This window comes from Atractosteus spatula, chromosome 18 (genome assembly GCF_055471065.1).
Source record: "Atractosteus spatula isolate fAtrSpa1 chromosome 18, fAtrSpa1.hap1, whole genome shotgun sequence".
NCBI classification, from domain to species: domain Eukaryota; kingdom Metazoa; phylum Chordata; class Actinopteri; order Semionotiformes; family Lepisosteidae; genus Atractosteus; species Atractosteus spatula.
In genome coordinates this window covers 15297259-15311858 of record NC_142723.1, presented here as the reverse complement: position 1 = coordinate 15311858, position 14600 = coordinate 15297259, and the positions used below count along the sequence as shown (strand labels likewise).

At 42.8% G+C, this 14600-nt stretch overlaps 2 protein-coding genes across 3 annotated transcripts in view; one reads left to right on the top strand and one right to left on the bottom strand.

Annotated features, from left to right (window-relative positions):
- Positions 1-4529, bottom strand: part of vasnb (vasorin b) — a 37020-nt gene extending 32491 nt beyond the window's left edge. Inside the window, exon 1 of one of the 2 annotated variants that reach the window (XM_088936938.1) lies at positions 4232-4529. The gene's annotated coding sequence lies outside the window, so the exon portion shown is untranslated. The remainder of the gene's footprint in view (positions 1-4231) is intronic. The other variant, XM_088936939.1, reaches the window with a different exon arrangement.
- coro7 (coronin 7) overlaps positions 1-14600 on the top strand; it is a 190304-nt gene that overhangs the window by 130953 nt on the left and 44751 nt on the right. The window lies entirely within an intron of this gene.

Here is a 14600-nt window from a genome sequence, read left to right as displayed (position 1 = left end):
CTCTGCACCGTTTCTGCACTCTTGTCTGAACGCCTGCGTCTGGTGTTCCCCTCGCGTCTTTGTAGTCCTAAACGTCCTGTCTGGCCCTTTTGTTAGGAAGACAAAACCAAAACCGAAGGTGGATCTGTTTCAAACACAACAGTACCTTTGCGCGGTATTTTTTACTGGAACTGTTCTGCCTTGTGATCGGACACACGGCGCTGTCAACGGACAGAAATACGCACAGAAGCAATACCATGTTTCAAATTTATGTCCTATGCCGACAAAATGTAGGATCATTCAAGAAGTGCAAGGGGTTAGAATATTTAACCCATCTGGCACCCTGGTCCATCTTAGATGTCAAGTCTGATTATTCGTGGCTTAACCTGTGAGGCAGTAAATGAACAGAAACCAGGAAAACAGACAAAAGGTAACCAGGGATCAAGTTAGTGTTTTAAATCTAACCAAAATCGGTAACTCGTCTCTCAATATCAGCCTGAGACAACGGGAGTCCAGGCCTGTGTCAGAAAAGAGAGAGAGGACGGACCACCATGGTGCAATTTCGATTCTCGAAATTCTGTGTTTGCAGCCGGGGTGTTAGCAAGGGAATTTGGAAGCCCCCGCTCAGAGCAGACACAGCTTTCCTTTCCCTCCTGAACGGAGAACATACCGTATGCGCCACGCTAAAATATCATCTCTCACTTGTCGCTTGTGTTAGCCGGGGGAGCTGAGAAATCGTCTCCGACAGCCCTCTTCAGAATCAATCGCCTTATTCAGAGGATGATGCCGAGTCCAGGAGGACACTGACTAGTGCACCCCCAGTGTGAAAACCCTGGACACAGTACAGGGGCAGTACCTCACAGTACTGTTCGAATGGAGAGTAGTGTCCCCCAAATACCTATCCAATGGGCAAAGCTTGGCACAGCAGCACTCCTTACAGATCTTTACATGCTGTGCGCTGGGATCTGAGCCTAGCACGCTGCTCTCCCTAAGGAAAACCTCCGCACGCACTTGCTTAAGTCTTATCCAGGCCGTGCTGACAGACTCCTGCAATTAGCAAGCCTAGCCACCCCACACTCACGGAGGACTCCGGTCGGGAAGCTTGCCGCTGCCATCGGGGGCTCTGCGGGGCATTTCAAATTCCTCACGATCTTAGACAGTTGTGTTTCTCACCATGGTAAAATTTGGACAGATTAGACCAGGACGAGGGTTGCTTGCAATCAATTTTCTGCGGTTCGCGAAATCAGCGGCTTGATAACACTTCGGAGCGAGCCCAGACTGCAGCTGAGATTTGTCTTAATGTTAAGGTCGGCGTGAAAAACCACCTGGGCTTCGTCGCTGTTTATTTGCCTTGCTCCTTGTTGACGTTTGATCCGCTACGCTATCTGCATTAAACAGACGGTCGGCTTCACAGTGATAGGACGTAACCGGAGTACAGCACCTGAGTGAACAACGTTTTCAGAAAGATGCGTATTTTACTGTAGAGTTTTTCGATTTTACTTGTAATTTACTTTTATTTTAGCGTTGCAATACTAGAGAGAATGAACATCCAAACATATCTTGTCCTCGGGAAGTCTTCTTTTTACGCGCAGAACTGTATCAATCTGGCGGCCAGTGACATCTATCCCGGGAGTTTAACGACTATCCTGGTTTTGCTCGACTCCAAAAACTCCTCTGCTAAGACACCAGTGCTTCTGTCCCTGCCTTTATCTGTGCTTCTAGATAGTTGCACTTCCTGAGCTAATGACAGGTGTGTTGAGCTGCACGATGGAATATGAATTCGAGATAGTGGATCACCCTCCATTTCGTGACGTAGTGTAAAAACATCTCAAACATACTGGGAAACGCCACTCTTTCCACCAGGGGTGATACTGTAGCTGCCAGGGGTTTACCTTTGCCCAAGAGGTACTGAGTAACTGCTGCCAGCAGGAGCGGTCAGACAGGGGTGGGTTACACGCTGAAAAGGTTAACGGTTTTATTCACCTGACCGTGCTTGCGAGTGAGATACTGATGCTGATACTGAAGAACAACACAGCTAACAGGAAAGGTCTGAATTGAAAGTACTTTGCCTTTCCAGGTGACCCCTCAAATTGCATCAGGTGCAACTGGGAAACCAATTCACCAGATCTTCTGAAACTAACCTTTCTGCTATATTACTATTATTAATACTCCGTGGTTCCTTTTTCCTGCTGTCCAACCTTGAGCCAGAGCCAGATACGGTTTGTCCGAGGCGTAAAAGCGCCTGTAAGGCGCAAGTCTAATGGTTTCCTTTCAGGTGAACTGGGCATGGACTAGACATCAATTTCAATAAGTGCGCGTTCAATAAATCATCGTTTATACCATTGTGCACACGTGTAGATGCGAAATGGTTCCGAGTCCAATGTGAACAACTCCTGGACTCGGTAAAGTTCGGGTTTTTACAGTACATCTTCGGGGTATCTACTACAGTAAGTGCTGGAGAGAAGGTTTATGTTCTGATGTGTGGGTTTTAAGGAAAGTGTAACTAAGGAGCCGTTTAGTTATTACCAAACCAGCCCCAAAATTAAATCTGTTTTTTTTTAAACCTCTTCAACTCGGTAGGGGAAAGTTACAGGAATGCGCCGCGTATTAGTGAGCCTGGTAACTTTACAACTCGCCAGGCACCTTAAGAATGTGGCAGTATAAAACGTGCCAATTATTTAAAACATTTTTTTAAAAAGGAAAATCGCTAGATTCCTTATTTCCCCTTGCAGGATTCCATGTGCACTCTTCTGTCGTTCTCTGCCTTATTAAATCAGTGCAGTTGAAGGCTTAGTTTACTTGTTTAAACAGCAGCTTTGAACATGACGCAAGATGCCAGTTGCCCTAGGGTAAACGCCGGTTCGCATCAATCACTGTTTGGACAGATTTGTCTTTAACAATAACAGTCGTTGGTTGTAGTGATGAAGTTTTTCGAACGAAGTGCAGAGCGCACTTTCTATTGAGAAGAAAAATAGTCTCAGAATTAGCCTCTCAAGTGCTGTCGAGAGGTCACCTAATTCCTGTCTTTTATTGAAAGCTACTCTCTTACCTTTTTGTCTGTACTGGAGTACCTATTCTTAAAACCGATAAATGACTTGGTTTACGACGCAAATGGTCACATTTCTTGTTTTGCGCGCTGATATTCGCGTTCGTTTGCAAAAAAAAAAAACTCATTATATATCCCCTGAATCCCATGATATAAATTCAGGTCGCTCATAAAAAAAAGACTTTAAATGGCTTCTTTATGCACCGGCTTAAAAAATGGAATTAAAAACCGAATAACAACAGTTAATCTCATTTGTGAGTCGTGTGACTAAACAGATTGTATTTTTTTTTCTCCAGTTAAGTAAAATGCACGAGGAAAGCTGGTGAAGTGAAGAAAGACAATTAAATGTTTCTGTAACACCCGAGACAAATTAATAGTTCCTTTCCCCAGCAGTCGCGTGTAGTTCACAGAGGAGCGATCAGGGAATATCGAAGTATGTTATTCGGCCCGACTAAATACAGAACTTACAGTACTTTGGTTGCGCTATATCTATCGTTTTGCGGTCGGATTTGTGCGACTTCTTCTCATTATCTCTTCACCGCGGAATATTTTAAGATGCGGGCATGTTTGTTGCGGTTCCAGATGAGTTTTGTTTGCATTTGAAAACTTTTTCAATTAAAAAAAAACATTGTTTGTATTCTTTTCTATCCATATGCTACAGTAATTACACGTTATCTGAGTGCCTTTGCAATCTTATCTGGAAGACGATGTCCTTGTTATTTGTGGTTATTTTACTGCTGAGCGTGTTCGGTGTGTAGGTAATAGTTGCACAGTAGTTAGTTTGTACTTCGAAAGCTTCAGATAACTCGCGCATTAGTGCCTGACTTATCTTCGTTCATTACGTATATTGGCATTGTAAATATTTGATTCTTGAAGCACAGTACTGTAGGTACAAAATACCTGTCTTATTAAATGCCCTTAAGACTTAATGAAAGTTTTACGCGTTACATTTCACATGCATTTCCAGCTCGAGAATGGTCTAATAATGTTGTTTTGTCAGACAGCCTTCCTCCCAACATTACAGTAAAAATTATTAAATACATTTTACAACACATTTCGTCCTAATGGGCAGTATCTAGTTATTAGGACAGTATATAGTATATGGGTATTCTGTCCAGTCCAGAATAACCTGCTTTGATTAATACACATTGAAATTATAACAATAAACGGAGTAGTCAAGAAAGCATTTGAAGTGGGGAAACTTACCGAGTTCAGAAGCAGAACGCGAATAGTGGAACTTTGGCGACGTGAATTCGTCCACGAATTTTATCCACGAATTGGAAAGTAAATGGGTGACAGAAAGAAACGCACTCGGTCAGAGCAGTCGTGTTCAGTGTCCATGATAAACTTGCAGAGGTCTCAGTGCGTTTGTCTTCAGAAGCCGGAGTGACTCCCAAATGACAGTACATGGGGTTTTTCCTTGATGGGTCAGTGTGTAAAAATGTGCTGACTGTCCCGGGAAAGGAGCAAGCGACTTGCTTTAAGGCTAAACAATAGCGCTTTATTGAACTTGGAGAGCTGAGCACTTTAAGACGAGTAGGGGCGGGGCGAGAGGCCAGGGAGGGTGGAGCCTGAAGCCCCCCGAACCCACTCTCTGGGCTCTGATTGGACAACCGTGCCTTACCTTCAAAGGAAGGGCGGATCAATGAAAGAAAGTTACAAATGTGATTTAACCCGTTACTCATTCATGTCTCCGGCTGCAGAAAGAGCGGTTCGTCCAGGAAAATAAGCTGCAGTCTTTCTGTTGCAGTGAGATCAGGTTTAACTGTGATAATAATACAATATTTGGACTCTTATAGCGGAGAACAAATACGCTCTTATGAAGTGTACTCTACGAAGCCTAATTCTGACCCGTACGTTCATTATCTGCTTAGCTGAGAGTTGGCAGTATTTTCAAATACAAAATCGACTGTTTTATGTGACTTCTTTTTATTTATTGTATTTTATTCCACAGTACTGTTTATGTTGTTTTGTAGTTTTTTTCTCCACATCTTGTACATTAGTGTTGCAAAAGTCCACGCCAAACATTTCAAAACCGTGTACTCGCCCACACGCGCTTAGAATGCGAGCCCTTATCTCTTCAGATAAATTCGGGTATGCAGCGTGTAACCCGACTATACGGCTACATGTGCATTTTCGACCTTAAAACGATTTATAGTTTAGAGGTTAGTGCACATTTTTAAAAGCACAACTATTACCGTGACACATAATCCGAGAGAGGCTGGGATACAAGAACTTTGGAGACAAGGTTGCAACTTGCTTCTGACTAATTGTTATAAACCTTTTGGATGAACATGTTTTCAGACAAGTGCAACATTTCTAAATACAACAATGGAAGTACTGTAAAATGCATAACAAAAGACAATTTCAAGCCCTTTCTTGCAACATTTATACATACATTGGGTGAAAACTATTTCAAAAGTTTCTCATAGTTTTAAAATCTCAAAGGATTGTTGAGCATGTTTTTTTTTCATGTGTATTTTTTGTTGTTGTGGGCTACAATACAGGAAAGACATCAGTACTTTAGAAATCTAACCCACATCAGCCGAGATAAAGAAATCATAATGAAATGACTGAATACATATAGAAAACGAAGGTAAACACAAGTATGAAGACTTCACAGCCAAAACGTTGTGTTATTCTTCTTTTTTCCTACCTTTCAAAGTGAAATGAATCTCTTCTTGTTTTTTGCTGCCTACCCACTGACGCAGATCCCCATTCGAACCCCTACCAATGTACAACATTAAAATTACATCACAGATATGATCTACAACATATTTATCTACAGTGTATTTATTGTCCATTTATTGTACGTTACTATTTATCATGTATGGTTTTGTGATGTGCTGTCTAGGTTGTGTGGTGCTGTCTGTCGTACTGTCGTCTGCTATACTGTGCATGTCCTGAGAGATTGGCACTAATAAAAAATTCCAGTGTACATGTACATACCTGTATGGCAGTAGACTCCTTTAACTCTAGATGTGCACCTGACTTTCCAAAACACCAACTCATCATGAAAGTAGAGCTTTATTATGGTGTTCAAACTGATGTTGTTTCATCAGAAAGATGGAAGTTCATTAATTGCTCTGCAAATAATTGTAATTGCAGATCTGTGGTAGTGCACTCGATTTCTGCCCTCTCTCAGTCAGACTGCTTTTCTGCTTGACTGCTCTCGCACAGTCAGGACGGGAAGTCACCAGGAAACAAGCGAAGGTTCATTCCAGGTCGAAAACTACATGTAGAGAGAAGAGACACAACACGACTCACACCTGAAGAAGACTCAGCAGCAGAAACGTTGTGTTTCTTCTTTGGGTTTTGAATTTGTGGCCAACATGCATTGACATAGCTTCCCAAATCAGCTTCAGATCCTCATAAACGGAGTTTATACAGTATAACGAAAGTTAAGGAGGGATGACAATAGCCAAATTCAATTAGACTCCACTGTCAGTAAAGAGCCATCAGTCCTTTCTTCATTTCCTCTCCTAAAACACTAGAAATACTGGACGTGATCCCCTTCTGTCCCTCGCACACGTCTCCTGCATCTCTCCTCCACCTCTGCAGCTGCCCCTTGGTCACCCCTCACTCTCTAGGGGGGTCCCAGCCTCCTCGTCCCCCGGCCAGGAGGTCAGCCCTCAGCCCAGCAGGTTAAGCCAAATTTTGACTGAACACTCCATAATCCTTTCAGTGCCATTAATCCTTGGGTGCTGTTATTCCTAGTGAATAAGAAGTTGGCAGGTTTAGCCCTATTGTAAAGCGACAAATAATTTATGTACGATGATATAGCAGGATGCATCTTGGCTACTGCAGAAATCCTGCATGGTCACCCATGTGCGGTTCTGTGCATCGTTGGAGTGATTCTTGCACAGGCTGGTGAAAGATGCAGATGTGTTGAATTTGACAACTAGGGGCAGCGGAGGAAATGTGTTCCAAACATCAAATATCATTGATATCCGTTCACTCCCCACATTGTACTACATAGTACTCTGGCGTAAATTGTGTTCATTGTTTCTCCCTTTTAAACTTCTGTGATGACCTCAGGATGGAAGAGGCATAATAAAAAAAATTTAATTCACAAACAGGCGTCTTGTCCACTGCATATGTTTGTGGGTTTTTGCTTTGCAGTTCTGCTTCAGCAGCTCAATATGCACACGCTATTATTCCATTATTAAATCTCTTCGATTCTATTTCAGGTGCAATTATTAATTTTAACTTTCGCAAAGTATTTTGCATTGTTTCTCTCCTTTAATGCAGTATGTGTTTATCCAAAGGTGAATTGAGTCATGACAAGTGTCTGGTATGTCATTTAGAGTCACAGTGGTGCAGAGTTATATAGTGGATGGGTAGGTTTGGGCCTGATGTGTTGTACGTCTTAATTATGCAGTTTATGCCCAATCCCCTCTATATACACACCCATCTAATTGAGAATGGTTAGAATCACTGCAATTAAAAGATGATATTACATTTTGGCTAGGCAATGTTGTATAATCTTGGAAATTGAAAGATTACATTTAAAGTTCAAATTTCATGTGTTTTAAAACTCATTTTTGTAATGTAAGTTGTCTCCGAAATGCACACACACACGCTCGCAAGAATGTCCGTAGACACATCTGCTATGCATTACAGTAAGTGGTGGGAAGAGAGCTAAAATTGCGTGCATAATGAATGGTCCCAGATAAAGCCCATGGTTATTGGTGCTCCTGAATGGTAGTTCACAGCGATAAAGCTCAGGCTACAAGGTTGAGAGCTGAGGACAGAGACTCTTACACAAGTAGCATGTCTTCCCATTCCCCCAGTGAAAACAATCGGTCGGAGTTTTCCCGTTATAATGAGAAATGGTGCTGTAGCCCAGTCTGTGTTAAAGACTTACTGCAGCTGTGATTATTACTTCTGCTATAACTGTTCAATACTGCTGCTTCTACTAGCCCCGGTGTGATTATACTGCTGTCTTAATACTTCTGCAGCTGCTGTGACCCCTGTTTCTTAATAGTGGTACCAGCCTTGCTGCTGCTCCTACTTCTGCTGCAGCTATTTCCGAGGTGACTGCTACTCCCTTAACGTGACTTCTGCTCCTACTTCCCTTATTGTCTGCTGCTGCAGTTATGTTAAATAAATGGAAACTGAAATCTAAAAAGCCAATAAGGTGAAATGCCTTTCGCATTTCTGACAACAACATGGATGGGGTTGTTTTTCTTTTGTTCAGTTTTGGCCAAGTTCCCGGTGCCAGGTGTCCATTTAAGTCCATCCCCCGGCTTTGGTGCAGGCCGTGACCCGGCACGGTTTACACGGTTTGATGTGGCTTGCCAAGACTTAGTAACCAAGGTATCACCCAGAAGGCTCCACCTCACCCTGGTGAAGCCAGACAGTTGTGTTTTGCAGCTTTGTTGAAAAGCACTTGTTACCTAGAACTGTTTCATCATTATTACTGCCTGAGGGACAGGTGACGGGAACGTGCATCTTCAGTTAGGTGGACATGAATTGTTTTCCTTGTTGTTTATTTCACTCTCTTTCTGCCTATTCACGTCGGTTGGGCAGAAAAAGCTTGAACAGGACCCAGTAAACCTCAAGGCTATAGGGCTCCGGTGGAGGTTTCTATCAGATGAGCCCCAGATAAACTTTTCGTACCTGAAATTCTTTAGGAAGAGCAGAGCAGTTTAGGTGTGAATCCGCAAAATCTATACTTTCTATGACGCTGAACAGAACAATCCCATACATCTGATGTCCGTATCTGCAACTAAATTCTCTTAATAAATCGGGAGGTGTCAGCCACAAGATTGTTCATTCCTCCTGTGTACGTACATACAGAGTCCTGCGTTTTTAAAAGCATTTGTGTTATGGGCAAGCTGTGAAAAAGAGCCTTAGCGCTTCAACACTTTTGTGTGTGGCTTTTGCAGCTGTGACCCCTGCAGAAAAAAATGTGCCGAATTCCACGACTCAAAATTTTGTTATGATGCAAGTTTTTAGGAGAGGAGGCTGCAAGCCCCTACATGTTAGTATTCAATATGTGCCTTTTTTGTGGTTTTGAGCAGGTCATGTTTGCATGGTCTTGTGTGACCTGGAGGCTGTGATGTTCAGCCTATACTATTACAGTGTGGACAGATCCTTACATTTCAGATAGTCCTCACTGGAACTGTCTCTTACTGTCAGGTGTCAACCTCACTGTGTTCACTCACTTATTTTACGGCAATATAGTGCTTACAAGCCCTGTTAAAATCATGATTCTTTCTGCCTCTTTGGCTGAGGTCACTGTTGCAGAATCTACAGGTGATCCTTCTTTATGTCGAAGACTACAGCCAACTCCCCAGTTTGTCAGCAGTGTCTAGTTCCTGTATTCAATTAAGTCTCAGTAACAGGCAAGGCGGACGAGAGGAAGCAGTATTTTTCTGCTGACGAGAAATGTTGACTTGGTGACGAGAGAAATACTGACAGGGCTTCTTTTTTAAGCTATAACCTTGTGTGAACTTGTGCGACGGAGTCGGCTTTGGATTTGAAATGAGCGAAAGAGCTGCCCAGGGGGGTGAGAAAGAAGGATCTCACCGTACTTCCGTTGGGAGAAGAGATTAAATATCTATAAAATAATGGATTGACCAAATGTAAAGCAATTCTTAGCTGGTGTTTTTGACCAGTTTCATCTCCACTTAAGGTCAAGAGCTTCTCGTGAAACCATACGCGAGCAGTTAGCATGCACTTATTGTAACGCCATCAGAAAGCCGTGCTGGAATAACTGCCGTGATGATGCAGTAAATAGATTTTTGAGAGTCACTAGAGGCAATTTCTGTCACATCCGCCTTTTTTGGGTAAGTGGGTTTCAGAAATGTGTCAAAATTTTGCTGTTATCCGGCGTATCCATTTTCACTCTCGCCAGACGGATTTCGTATTTTTGTATCATCTTTCTTCTTAAAAACCTCCAGGCGGTAGACATAGGAAGGAGGTGACGAAGAAGTCTAATGAGCGTCTTGGAATGTGACTCAGTAATCAGATCTCCACTTCTGTGAAGCTCATCAGCTTCTGTTGCCTATTTATTTAACATTGGAAGCTGGAGCTCAGTTCAGGTGGGCTTCACGTGAGGTATAATCCCAATGAGCACCACAAGGAGAAAAATCAAGCCCTTCTTCTCCAGCCCATGAGATGACTAAAATGATCGCAGTGCTTCCCAGGGGTAACTTTTGTACATTTTCTAACTGGCATCTTAGCAAGAACTCCAAAATTGGGCAAAAATTATTTTTCAAAGAAATAACAAAACAACACTTTTCCTGCATTTCACATGCGTCCTAGAGCACTGAAATGCATTACAAAATCTCTAGGTGTTGTTCAAATCCTAACTCTAACCCTAGCTTGGGCACTTTTGCAACATATATCAAATACTGTACCTTGCCTTGAAAAGCTACTCAAAAAGACACCCAAATGACTCCAGAGTAGCCCTAAATGCTTCAAGTTGCAGTTTCTTGCCTTGTAGATGAGAACATGTAAGAGCCGTGATAAATAACAAGATCTGCCAGAGAAAGAAAAAGGCTACTTTAAGCAAAGTAATCGCACAAACAAGGCATTTAGCTCATCTAACTTGTTTGACAGTTAGTAGCTCATTGATCCAACGATCTCGTCCACCTGCTTCTGAAAATAAACAGGGTATTGGCTTCAACAAGGTAGACAGTACCTGGGTATGCCTGCCATTCTCCCATCACTCTTTCTGTTAAAAAGTGCCCCCTGTTCTCTGTTTTAATACACTTTAGAGTAGCTTGCTCTTGTGTCTTCTGGATCGTGTTTCACTCGATCACAAAGCAATCCCACCCCTTGACTTTGTCACGGACTTTGTGGATTCTGAATACTTTTCAGGCCCGCTCCTAGTGTTCTCTGTGTAAAACAAGAAATGTTTAGTTCCTTCAACCTGTCAGGGTAGGACTGTGTAGTACTGCCTGCTGTTCTTTGATATATGTGTATAAATACTGTATATTACACCCAAATTTACTGTGGTGCTGGGTGAATCTCTGGCTGTAAATCTGTGCTGAGTCCAACATGACTTGGCCAGTTCTGTACCTGATTAAGGGTTGATACTGTAGATGCACTCCGCTGCCTGCTAATAGTCAAAATTCTTCAAGGCAAAGCATAACGTATAGGGGGTGGTGGGTATGCATCTTCCCAGTGTTCAAAGAAACGTATATATCCCCTCCAATAATGTGGTGATTGAAGTACAGTACAGTAATTGTACCACAATGGCAGCCATCATGTTGTCTGATAATACTGTCAACTGAGCACTTCAGTTCCATAATTGTCAAAATGTACTGAATCACTGTAGTTTCGTATGAAGTATCTTGTAGGATTTCATGTTTCATGATTTCATTGTCTGCATGTCTTTTCTTTTTATTGCTGAAGGTTGTGAAGCGATATTGCCAGTTGAATGTAATCTAATTGGATTAGAGATGACCATGACCTGTGTCCCCAGTGCTCAGAGGAAGGTCACACCCCTGGCAGAAGGACACTGACGTTGAGCCGGCACATTGAGAAGAGATCAGACCGCTGTTAGGTCTCAGGGTCTGAGTTCTTCGGCACACTGGGCCTCCCACAATCTCCCACAATTCTTGATTCTTGTCCATTGCTCACCATATTTTCCAGTGGTTTCCATTCTTTCCAGTGCTTTTAGACTCTGGGAGATATTGGAGATGGTGTTCTGGGTCTCCCTCACTTCCATCTTCATTTTCTTGCTTCATTCCAAGCTTACTGGAGCCACAGCAAAACAAGTCGACTTTGGAACAAGAACGTCCTTAAGATTAGCTCCTCATTTACCAAACGACAGCTCCAGTGAAGCGGCACAGTGCACGACTCCAAAAACCCCTCAGGCTTTGTCAGAAGCAGCACAATGTTTGTGTGTACAATGTGTTTTGCACTGATGTAGGCCATGCTTTGCGGCTCAGTTTCATCTGTCTGTTCTGAAGTGATGCCCATCGCTACAGATTGGAAGTGCACAAGGACACGTGGGAGTCTGTTGTGACAGGCGCCCTGCGAGACACTGAGGATCAGGTCGCCGTCCAGGAGTGAGTCTAGGGTTCAGGGTTTCGGTCATGCCTTGTTGAAACACTGGGCAGCTCAGGCAAGGTGAGTCCAAGCACACATACTGTAACACTTTTCTCTCATTAAGATGTAGCCGAGGGACATGTCTTATGAATTCCTTACTGAATTCCTTTCATTGTCCCAGATGGGAAATTTGTTTTACAGGCAGGTGAAAGACACAATACAATACACAATACATTTAACACAACATGAACCCATTAACAGTAAACATACATGTAATAAACAGACATGTATAAAGGGAAAGAAAAAAAATAATAAAGTAAAATATACAATCAGTGGTCCAAATAAAGCAGGTTTGTGGCCCAAAGAATAACATATAAGTTAATTTTATTGCGTTTGAATCTAAGTAGCCTAAATCGACTCCCAGATGGAAGGGGCTCAGATTCGTTGTGCAAAGACGAACTGTTCCTCGCTAATTCTTTGTGCTGTGCTTCCTTCTTTTCCTGTTATAAATTAAATACGGTTTTGCCTTTTAAAGTGATATTTTAAAAGAGGCCATGAATGAAAGACACCAGGTCTTTGCCGTGGTCTTCTGGCCTTGCTGGGCAGGGATGCACTACGAGGACCAGCAGTGTTCTGTGATCAAACAGGAATTTCCCTGCTCTTGCAGAAGAGTCCCTTTTTCACTGGGTGAGTGCTTCTGCTACCAGTAATCCCGCTGGATAGGTAAGGCCAGAAAACACCTTTCACTCAGTTTGCGTGTTCAGTGTGCTGAACTTTGAATGCCGAGCACTTCAAATTTTCGAAGACCAGCAGCAGGGCTGAGCTGTTACTCCTTTCCCCCCTTTCCTTCCCCTCGTATATATGCTCGATCGAATCTTTCTCCCGTTCCATGGTCCGCTGAAGAAAGCCGTCCTTTCCTGGAGAGGGTTTGAAGGGCGGCTCTCGCAGCAGGAGCTCAGAAATGTTTTCCATTGAAATTTGTGAATCCGCAGAAACTTACCCCAAAATCAAAAGGAGGAGGGGACCCTGCACTGACCTTCCCACATAGCGGAAATGGCTTTTGTTTCCCCCCTGCTTATTGCAGACTGTGGAGATGTGGTATGTAAACACTGTGGGATGGGGGGTAGTGGGACTGTAGCGTAAATCACAATCACTAAAACATGCGGAGCAGCTCCTTCTACACAGCCCACTGCCAATCTTTTGGTATCATAAAATAAATTCCAGAGTGGAATTTCTGTGTCCTGTAACGTCGCCCGGGGGATACAATAACAGCTTTATGATGAATCAGCCCTCAAAACCTTTGCACAGTTTTCCAGCCTTTCTTGTTTTTCTTTGGTCAGGAAAAAATGTCTCCAGCTTCCCTCTCCCTCTCTGAAGCTCTTTTCTTTTTGTTGAATTTTGTTTTAGTATTTTTCCCCCCTTCTCCTTGGCTGTGTTTACCTTAGACGCTCTTATCTGATTCCTGAAGGTCAGTTTGCCTGTGTGCCCGGGACTTGATCCCTCGCTAACTAACCATTCCGACTTCATTCTCAGGCTTTTAGTCATAATACTGGATCTTAGTCAGGGGCTCGCTTTATTTATAGAATACTGCTTTCGATAATGGACTTTCCACCTGGACCTATAGCGGAGGCATGGCCATTTCTTAAAAATGCTTCTGGTTGTTCTTTCACTTAAATTCAGTTTCGCCCCCACTGGGTAACACATGAGTAAGGCCTGGAAATTGCTGAGTTCCATAGCTGGCCTGCGGTACGACACATTTTGTGTGTGTTTCTTGAAAACTGATTAGAAATAAAACTGCATGATTATTTGTAATGCTGCTGTTATTATTATATAGTAATAAAACAGTCCCATACTTAAAATCTATCCCTAAAGATAAATCCTAGAATGCAAAAGTTACTTTTGCCAAGAAGATATCTAGTTTAAAATATGAGGGCTGTACTACAGATCTCATTGGTGACTTCATTTCATTGAAACTTCCTTCAGCTAACAAGACCATAATAGCAGGACCAACTGAATGGTTCTGCTCTCTCACTTGGTGCCTCCTGTCGGTCTTATTCAGAGTGTAAACGCCCAGTTTTGATCACTAATGAATTTGAGATGGTTTGACTGTATTGAACAAAACAGAGCACAGGCATGATAGCCAGACCTAACGCTTCCTGCATTGACTGTTTTAAAGACTGAAGAATCAAAGAGTCGTCCATTCCCCTTAACACAGTCCACTGACGGAAACTCACATAAACCTTGCTTTGTTTGTTTGTTTTTTCCTTCCAACAGAAGTATCGCTTGAGGAGTGTTGATTTAAGGGCTTCTAGACCTGCAGTCCTGGACTATTTCACCAAGGTCACACCTATTTTAAACTGACAGGCATTCAAATTTTAATACACTTTCTTTAAGAATAAGATACTGTCTGACTGTGCTGCAGGGCAGCAGTTTCTGAGTAAATGTTGTTGTGTTTTTCGTGAGAGGGTTGAAGAGAGTTCCCTTTCTTGGGGTGATGGATTCCCAGGTTGTTGCGGGCAATCCCTGCTGTTTTTGTGGAGGTCCCACAGGAGTCCCCATGTCCCAGCTT